The following is a 10,393-nucleotide window of genomic DNA, read 5'->3' as shown; positions in this document are numbered from 1 at the left end:
GATTGGCGGCTTCTTAGATCTGGCGGTTCCCTAGATGTGGATAAGGTGCGGCGGTGGCAGCCCCCTTTTTTGCGTCGAAGTGAGTTTTCTCACGGGAAGCGTTGAACTAATCCAAGTGAAGGCTTAAACGGACGCATCCAGGTTTAGTTGATATTGTGGGCTATGGGCCTAATGCATTGAATTGGCCTGTTACTATTCTTTCTCGGTTACTTACGGTACTTCGGGTAGTCGAGGGTCATAACCGAAACGACCGATGTAATATTGGTTTTACAGAGTTGCTGACCGAATTTAGTACTGATTTTTTCGGTTTCGGTCTATTCGGATACGGTCCCGGTTCTTTCGGTTCGGTAGTTCGGTCTTCGGTTAAAATGCCCACCCCTAGCCACTGTCAGCCATGTCGCCCACTTCTCCAGCATGGTGCGCGTCGTCTTCAGGAAAGTCGACCGACGTGATACATCTCCAGACATCATACATTCAACCAATGGCTAGAGAATTTTCCAATATGAAACTCTTGTTTCTAAAAATATATTATGCCAATTAACCCATAATTTTCTCCTCCATCACTCGTGCCCAGTGTTTCGTGTCCCCTTCGCCATCTCCTCATTTTTTCCCACTTTCTTCTTCTCATCGTTTTTTTATCTTCGATGGCGTGTCATGTCGTTGCGTTTTGTGCATTCTAATCTTGACTATCGATTGGTCATATTAGATGGTCTTTGTACATGAGTGCGCGACACCTTCTAGATATCCACTCCAACTGGCAGTTCGGACAACATACTAGTGGAAAATTCATTTTTTTTCACGAATGAGTCTAAATACCCTTACTAAAATATGCTTGCGGCACTCTACTCTTATTCACGACTGTCAAGCCATGTTTTCAGGCTCAGAAACACAAACTCAATTGAACTATAATAACAAAATGAAGCCGTATAAATTCAAGAAATGGGGTCAAATATTTCCAGCCGCAAAATATCTTGTTGCAAACCTATAATATATAAATGTAGGATTATACCAGTGAAAATTCAAAATCATATCCTCGTCCCGTGCGTGCCGGCGAAGGAAAGATCATGAGGCCCAGTGTGTCACGCTCACGCACCACACCAACGGCGTGAGCCGACCCGTCCAACTCCAACGGCCACCAACCAGCCGAACCCTCGACGGCGTCACCTTTGGAATCTCCTCCCCATATCCTGGATTTTTTGCGTGGTGGGGACGGACTCCGCGACCGCCTCTCCCCTCCCTTTTTTTTTTTTGAGGGAAGCCTCTCCCCTTCGTATCCGCTCCGGCCCCCACAAGTCACCCGTGCCGGTGCCGTAGTGCTTCTTCCTTCTCTCCCTCCCGTCCGAGCCGGCTCGGCTATAAAATCCCCGCCCCCTCCCGTCTCCTCTCCACACATCCGATCCGATCCAATCCAATCCAGCCCCCCTACGATCTCACCGGGAAACCTCCGATCCGAGCGAAGCGAAGGCTCTCTCGTCCTCCTCCTCAAGGTATGCGAGGCTACGGTTTCTTCTTCGCTCTCTCGTGCGTGCGTGCGTGCCCTTGGATCGATCGTTGCTAGCACCGCCCTCGATTCCTGCTAGTCGTATGGATTTGGATTAGATCTGTGGGTGGGTCGAGGCGTTATTGCTGTTGATCGATTGCAGCTCGTTCGGTTAGTCGTGGCTGATTAGGCCTGATTGTAGTTAACACGTCTCTCTTGATTATGCCGTGATTTTCGAGCAGATCTGCCGATTATGATGGGATTGCTGTGGGGTCGGTTCGTCTTAGTTCTGCTTGGTTGTTATTGTGGATTTTTGATTATGTACCGCTCATGAGCCTCATATGTTGAAGGGTACACCTTCGTGGTATTACTGGGATGCGATGCGATTGCTGTTGGTTCGGTTCATCTATCTCGTTATAGACTTAGTTAGCTAGTTTCTGATTTTGTAGCCCTATGATCTGTGGAAGGATACACCTATGATTTGCTAGATTAATAGTTCAGCTTTGTAGTTGCTTGTAGCGTCCGTAGTTGGGCATTGAATTCAACTCTTAAATTCATGTCGGTTTGCCGATATTACTGTTGGTTTCTAGGCTTGTTGACAAGCTTCTCAGTACAACCAGATTACATCAGCTCCCATTGAAACTGCGCTGGTAGATATGCTATTCCCTCCGTCCCATAATATAGCAGCGTTTTTGATACTAGTATAGTGTCAAAAACACTCTTATATTATGTCAATCCATTGGCTTGTTCTAGTGGCCAGCTCCTGGGCAGTTTGCTGTCAGCTCTCTAGCTGATTTCATCTCTGTTGCAATTTCATCTTTGTAGCATGGTGGCCATCTGGTTCATCTATTGTTTGACGTACTGCAGATATCCCTGTACTGTAACTTAATCTGCTTCTGTCTGCTTTGTATTTACAGATGCAGATCTTTGTGAAGACCCTCACCGGCAAGACCATCACCCTTGAGGTCGAGTCCTCTGACACCATTGACAATGTCAAGGCAAAGATCCAGGACAAGGAGGGCATCCCCCCGGACCAGCAGCGTCTCATCTTTGCTGGCAAGCAGCTCGAGGATGGCCGCACCCTTGCGGACTACAACATCCAGAAGGAGTCCACTCTCCACTTGGTGCTCAGGCTCCGTGGTGGTATGCAGATCTTTGTCAAGACCCTCACCGGCAAGACCATCACCCTGGAGGTTGAGTCCTCAGACACCATTGACAATGTGAAGGCCAAGATCCAGGACAAGGAGGGCATCCCCCCGGACCAGCAGCGCCTGATCTTTGCCGGCAAGCAGCTCGAGGATGGCCGCACCCTTGCGGATTACAACATCCAGAAGGAGTCCACCCTCCACTTGGTGCTCAGGCTCCGTGGTGGCATGCAGATATTTGTGAAGACCCTCACCGGCAAGACCATCACCCTGGAGGTGGAGTCATCTGACACCATCGACAACGTGAAGGCGAAGATCCAGGACAAGGAGGGCATTCCCCCGGACCAGCAGCGCCTCATCTTTGCTGGTAAGCAGCTTGAGGATGGCCGCACCTTGGCGGACTACAACATTCAGAAGGAGTCAACCCTTCACTTGGTGCTCCGTCTCCGTGGTGGCCAGTAAGCTCCTGGCCATGGAGCTGCTTTTGTCTCTGGGTTCACAAGTCTCGTCTTCGGTGTCCTCCAAAGGAGTCTGGTCTATGTCTGTCGTTGCCTGAACTGTCTTTGTTTCTATACCGTACTATGATGCAGTGTTATCGTTTGTATCTGCAAACTTCTGCTGGTGTGCAGCAGCTTTGATGAACTTAATATTAAGTGAGCCCTGAATTCAATCCATAATATTGTTTGTCTTGCCTGATGTTTCCTGTTGTGTTATGTGGTTTCTTGTGATATTTCTGATGCATTTGATCTGCTTTTGGCACATGTTTTCTGGTTGGTGACCTCTATGCTCTATCCTCTGAAATGCGTGTGTTCAAACAGATTTTGTTTTTTGTACTTGCCAACTTTCTGGCCTGTAGAATCCCTTTGATCCTCAAATTTTCTAAGATACGTGGAGTCCCGTGTGCTGGTCGTTGCCCCATTTTATTCAAACATATGTGTGTTCTTCTTGCTGATCTTGTGCTTGTGTTGGCTGCATGACCCCTGATGCCCTCTCGCACAGGCGCGGCTGCTGTAGACGCGGCGACCTCCAGCCAAAGACGTGAACATGTGGCACCGGCGCTGCAATGTTGGGGCACCGGCGCTGCAATGTTGGGGCGTCCGGTGACAGTGAGGGTCGTTCCCTGTTGCTGGAGTTGCCGTTGCAAAGTGGGTGGACGTGGGCCGCTACAAGGGTCTAGCTTGCCACAATGACAATAAGACACGAGCTGAAGTTGCAACATGAGGTCTTGTTATAATTGCAACAAGTGAAAGAGGATAGGATCGTGAGATCGGACTGGTCACCCGGCCAATCTTTTCCAAAGATCAGCCAACCGACGAGTAGCAAGCCCTAAGAAAACAATGCTCACATGGTTTTGTTTGTCCCAGTTTTCAATTATTGGTATGTAGCATTTTGGATAATGTATTTTTTCACAAGTGCAAAACTTCCAAGTTACATCATTTTTATGAAAAAATTTGGGCTATGCAATCGTATAAAAATCACGTTGCGCAACCCATATGCCACTTTAACTACCTACCAACATGATCTAAACCTTAGTGTATCCCTGATCTACCACAAGCTGTTTCCGAGTTGCTATCTCTCTCTTGATACATCATCGCTACCTTTCTCTTGATACCTCCCATTCCTATCCAGTGGTTGGTTGATGAGATAGTGAGTGACAAAGACAAAAGGAAGATGAATTAATCAATCAACGATTGTCATCATTTGAAAAAGATGTTGGGAACAATGGGGAAAGTAAGAGAGGTTGTATAAATATGATGTAGTTTAGCTTCGGAAGTATTTGCGATAAAGGTGATACATTTGATGGCATGGAGAATTTGAGACCACATACCACGTGCAATGTTAGGTGCAAAGAGTTAATCCCTTTGAAGGTTAAAATTAATATACTAGTTAAAATTACACATGTGTATATATACATGTTGTAAGGAGACGAGGACCCAATATGATTTGAACTTCGATTTGTTTTTGTGTACCCTCTTATGATATCCATGCTAAAAAGTTATGTGTGACGAGCTAAGTTTTGAAGAATCTGTATCATACCCCACCTTATTTTAGGCGGAGACAGTGTATTAGGGTCTTCTAAGTTTTAGTGGCCTTCTTCGCAAGATAGTCGTAGTCGGCATTTCTTCTTGTAGGCTATGGAATTTGTAATGTCGCCATGAAATGTGGAGGCGCTAGGGCTAGATGCCTTATTGATGCTGATTGTAAGCATTGCTCTCATTGTCTTTTATTTTTCTCTTTTAGTTATGTGGGTATGTTGACTCTGTGTTGCGATGCTTTATTAGATCGAGTTTACTTATTTTGTCTTACCTTAATGCTTTAATAAAAAAACTATTATTGAAAAACACCTCTTATGTTTTACTACCTACATGGTGGCAATAACATGGCTATTATTTTCATACGCAATGTCATTAAGCCGATATGATACCATATTCTGAATGAGGGCATAGGGACATAATCATGTCATTTTCAAGCACCTAAAATGTTTTATAAATTTGATGTCACAAAATCTCTCCTTTTTTAATTAGTTTCCTTTTTTAATTTATTGTTCATAAGGGTATAGGCACTACATGTATCAGCTTATTTGTCTGCCATGGCAGACGGCAAAGGAACCAAAAGCAGACGGCAAACTTCTTTGCTGTCTGTCGCTGACGGCAAAAAAAGCTACGATAAATAGGTTCTTTGCCGTCTGCGTCCTCAAAGCGGACGGCAAAAACCCTTTGTCGTTAGTGGCAGACGGCAAAGAACATGGACGGCAAATAACAGGCGTTAGCCACGTTAGGTGGCTAACGGGAGGCTTTGTCGTCTGCCAGGGGACAGCAAACATGCCCTCCCCTTTGCCGTGTGCTATCTGATGTCAGGCACGCGTCATGCCCCCCCAAGCCTTTGCCGTCCGCCACAGACGGAGAACTCCTTTGATTTTTGCTAATCATTTATTGGTCATCTCTTTCTAACTAGTGTGATCGGTGTACATCCACGCACGATCACTCATCTTGCCTAGCTACTGGACAGACAAGAAATGTATATAATTCAGCATGTATATCCATCAGTTAATCTAGTTTGTCAATTTTAGTACGTCCATGCAACCTACACTCTAATAGGTAAAGATATGTCCTAATCCCACCCGAGTATGTGTAGATTGAGTACGTTCTCCATACTTTATCCCATTCTGAGACAAAATTTCGGTAGCACCTCCCCGCTGTTCTCATGATACACGTCTCGGCAAAAAGCCGAGAGAATGTGCATCCGGAGAACAACAGGGAGGCGCTGACGAAATTTTGTCTTGGAATGGGGTAGAGCATGGAGAACGTACCCAATCTACACATCCTCGGGCTGTCCGTGGAAATCGCTGGACAATCCGAATGAGTTATGTGATAAATATGCAACTGAATGCATATTTATAGATGCAACCCTTTCGGACGGGAGACACATACTGGTTACGCGACTTAGCATGAAAATGAAATCTACCGACATGATTAAAAGAGCGTAGGAGGTGAAGGTGGATTCGTAGCTCACCCTTGGCTATAGAGGAAGTAGTCGAACAATGGCGAGATCACAGACCAAAAACTTCGACCACGATGGCTCCAAGGAGATGAAATAGCACAAAGCCTGTAAATTTTAGCGATCAAGTCAAGAAAATTTACGACATCACATCACATAAAGTATCGACACTTCAAACTATGAAAAAAAACTTCGACCCCTCGGTGATCCTCGACCCCGACCCCTCGACGATCCTCGACCCCTCGACCCTCGATCCCTCGGAGATCCTCGACCCTCGACCCCTCGACCTTCTTTTCCTTCTTTTCTTTCTTTTTCTACTTTTTCTACTTCTTTTTTTCATCTTCTTCAAGTTAATGCTTGCATAGGCGGGTGGTGGGGCGGCACGGCGCAGTGGCGAGGGCGGTGGGGGTCGGGGGCGGCGGCGGTGGCGATTGGGGTCGGGGGCGCGATGGAGTGAGAGGGCAGAGAGAGTGGGAGGTGGGGTGGGGGCGGGCCGTTAGGTAGCGTTTGGTTTGCCGTCTGCTGGCAGACGGTAATGGGGTGGGGCTGATGGGCCATTAAGGTTTAGGCCTCCACTGGACCTCATCCATCTCTTTGGCGTCTACTAGCGGACGGCAAAAAAGGCTGATGGCAACTAGGCTCTTTGCCGTCAGCCATGTCTTTGCCGTCCGTTTTTTATAAGCAGACGACAAAGGCCTTCTTTGCCGTCCGCTAGCAGACGGCAAAGAGCTGACTGGTGGCAAATTCTCTGTTTCCAGTAGTGAGGGACACTGGGCAGCTACCACACCTTTCTCTAAAATCTTTACCAGTCAAAAAGGTTTACTAACACCTGAAAAGGCAAATAATGTTATTCCTGCGAGGACTACTCCTTTTCGTTTCTTTGCTGAAAGTTCAACATCAGAGACCAATACCTTGTGCATCTACATGGCATCAATTTATCAGATTCAACGAAAGGAGGTTGACAAATTTTCACTTGATATGCCGTATTATTATATGCATCCTCCTCGCATGGTAACTGCACCTTCACCAGGAGATGAGAACTCAGGGAGAGGAGAGACAAAGAAAAATCCAGGAAATGCAATGATGTGAAACTTCACCATCATTCTGTATTTATTTTGACTTGAGGTTTCACAATATGTTGTGGTTTATCTTTCATGGATTCGGTAACAGGCTCAGGGATTCAGGCTCCACAAGCTATTAATTTGTTTTGTTGCATAGCGGCAACAAACCAAAGAAATATATATCTTTTCCCTTTCACTCCACAAAAGGAAGATGTTATCAGCTGCATTTATCTACTAATTTGTATTGTGAACAAGATATATATTTGAATAATTTTGAAAGCCATGCACCTACCCACCGACATGCTTCCGCGATGAAACCTTGCAGATATGATCACAAAACATCCAACTATAGTAGCCATCTCTATGGCGTAGAATCATAAATAGGTTTTAAATTTCAAATAAGTTTTAGAAAAGGGTCAAAACACGAACCGCGACCGCCTCTCCCTCCTCTCCCTATCCGCGGCCGGTGCCGTAGCGCTTCCTCCTTCTCTCCCTCCCGTCCCAGGCTCCCAGCCGCCTATAAATTGAGAGAAGTGCATATTACACCCCCAACTCTAGCCCTAGTCTAATATACATCCATCAACTCCAATACCGTCTAAAATACACCCCTCAACTCTCAAAACCGGCTAGAATTCAACCCTCCCCTCCCTGTTGACCGGTTTTGACCCAGTTTGACCGGTTTTGACTGAGTGAACAGTAAAAATAAAAAAATTTAAAACAAAAAAATTATTTTTTTGACAAAATTCAAAAAGTTCCAAATTTTTGCACCGCGTGAACAGTAAATTCAAAAAAAATCACCTTTTCAGCATGTTTGGATACCTGAGTAAATTTGAGATGTCCGTAAATTCGAAAAAAATTCAAAATTTTCAGCATGGTGAACAGTAATTCGGGAAAAAAATCCAAAGAAAATCAGCACGCGCTCAAACATCATCCATGCAAAAAAAGGGTTTTAAAAAAATCGATTTTACTGTTCGCCAAGCTGAAATTTTGAAAAAAAAATCGAATTTACGGACATCTCGAATTTACTCAGGTGTCCAAACATGCTGAAAAGGTGATTTTTTTTAATTTACTGTTCACGCGGTGAAAAAAACTTGGAACATTTTTGAATTTTTTTCAAAAAAAAATATGGTTTTTAAAATTTTATTTTTACTGTTCACTCAGTGAAAACCGGTCAAACTGGGTCAAAACCGGTCAACAGGGAGGGAGGGTTGAATTATGGCCAGTTTTGTGAGTTGGGGGTGTATATTAGACGGTATTGGAGTTGGGGGTGTATATTAGATTAGGGCTAGAGTTTGAGGGTGTAACATGCACTTCTCTCCTATAAATTCCCCGCCCCCTCCCGTCTGCTATCCACAAATCAGTCCAGCCCCCCTCACATCTCGCCGGAAAATCTTCTCAACCGATCGAAGCGAAGGCCATCTCGTCCCCCTCCTCAAGGTATGCGGCTCTCCGACCGTTCCCTTTGCCTCCTCCTGTTCATAGATTATTATTTGTAGTGCTCGATTGCTGTTAGTCGTCTGGAGTAGATCTGCTGCGTAGGCGCTATTATTGTCGGTCGATTGCTCCTGGTTCGGTTACTCGAGGTTGATTAGGCTCGGTTGTAGTTGAAATAGTTTTGGAATTCATATTCTGTGGCTAAATCTCTCTATTATGCGTGGATTTTCGAGTACATCTGCCGATTCCGATGGGTTTGCTGCCGTTTCGGTTCATCTATATCACTCTAGTTGCAGTTAGCTAATTCCCCTAGGTTTTTCATCTATATAGGAGTAGTATTATTGTGGACTTCTGATTTTGTGGCCCTCATATTGCACCCTTGCCTGATCTGTAAGGACTAAGGAGTATACCTGATAGCCATGTAGTTGTACGTCGATTTTCGTGTAACATGTTTGCTTCCACGAGGCTTAATGATTGAACTTCTGCTAAAATTTATCCCTTGTCTGTCAATCGATCAGCTACTTCTCTTCTACAGTTCAGGTTATTCTTAACCATCTATGTATTGTTTGATGCCCTTCAGTTTTCCTTATACTGTCCCTTACCCATGAGGCTAGAGATTGCGCTAGCTGATAGAACTGCTAATATATTTGTGACAGCGGGTCCTTCAAAAGTTATCACTGTCAATCATTTGATTAGCTTATTCTAGGGTTTTCTTAGTTACAATTCCATCCCTGTTGTATCATCTGGTTCCATGTATTGTTTGATCTACTACAGATTTCTCTGTACCGTTTCTAACTCTTCGGCGTGCTTTGTTGTTTACAGATGCAGATCTTTGTGAAGACCCTCACGGGCAAGACCATCACCCTTGAGGTCGAGTCCTCGGACACTATCGACAACGTCAAGGCTAAGATCCAGGACAAGGAGGGCATCCCTCCGGACCAGCAGCGTCTCATCTTCGCTGGCAAGCAGCTCGAGGATGGCCGCACCCTGGCTGACTACAACATCCAGAAGGAGTCCACCCTCCACCTGGTGCTCAGGCTCCGGGGTGGCATGCAAATCTTCGTGAAGACCTTCACCGGCAAGACCATCACCCTTGAGGTCAAGTCATCTGACACCATTGACAACGTCTAGGCGAAGATCCAGGACAAGGAGGGCATCCCCCCGGACCAGCAGCGTCTCATCTTCGCTGGCAAGCAGCTTGAGGATGTCCGCACCCTTGCTGACTACAACATCCAGAAGGAGTCCACCCTCCACCTGGTGCTAAGGCTCCGGGGTGGCATGAAAATCTTTGTGAAGACCCTCACGGGCAAGACCATCACTCTGGAGGTTGAGTCTTCGGACACGATCGACAATGTGAAGGCGAAGATCCAGGACAAGGAGGGCATCCCAACAGACCAGCAGCGCCTCATCTTTGCTGGTAAGCAGCTTGAGGATGGCCGCACCCTGGCTGATTATAACATCCAGAAGGAGTCCACCCTTCATTTGGTGCTCCGGCTCCGTGGTGGCCAGTAAGCTCCTGGCAATGGTGCTTCTGTTTCTGGGTTCGCAAGCCTTGGTTCCTTCGTTGTAGTTGTCCGGTGTCTCGTCTGGGTCTGTTGATGGTGTCTTTGTTTCTACAGAACTGTGATGCACTGTTATCGGTTGGATCTGAAACTTCTGTCGTACGGCAGGTTATGAATAAGTGAGCCCTGAATTTGGTCTATAATTCTGTTGTTCTTGCCTGGTGTTGAAGTGCGGCTTCTTCTGATGCATTTGATGTGCTTTTCTCTAATGTT

General features: G+C 45.8%; 1 pseudogene across 1 annotated transcript; it reads left to right on the top strand.

Moving 5' to 3' along the window:
* The first annotated feature begins 1,297 nt into the window (after window positions 1-1,297).
* LOC125518035 (polyubiquitin-like) lies at window positions 1,298-10,145 on the top strand (annotated as a pseudogene). Its single transcript, XR_015612392.1, has 4 exons — window positions 1,298-1,487; window positions 2,398-3,076; window positions 6,601-6,605; window positions 9,441-10,145. The product of XR_015612392.1 is annotated as a polyubiquitin-like (transcript).
* Window positions 10,146-10,393: the final 248 nt, after the last annotated feature.

The sequence above is a fragment of the Triticum urartu genome, chromosome 7A (genome assembly GCF_056163025.1).
Source record: "Triticum urartu cultivar PI428250 chromosome 7A, HENAU_Tu73, whole genome shotgun sequence".
Lineage (NCBI taxonomy): Eukaryota > Viridiplantae > Streptophyta > Magnoliopsida > Poales > Poaceae > Triticum > Triticum urartu.
Note: the sequence above shows the minus strand (reverse complement) of the source record. Positions and strands in the feature narration are given on the sequence as shown.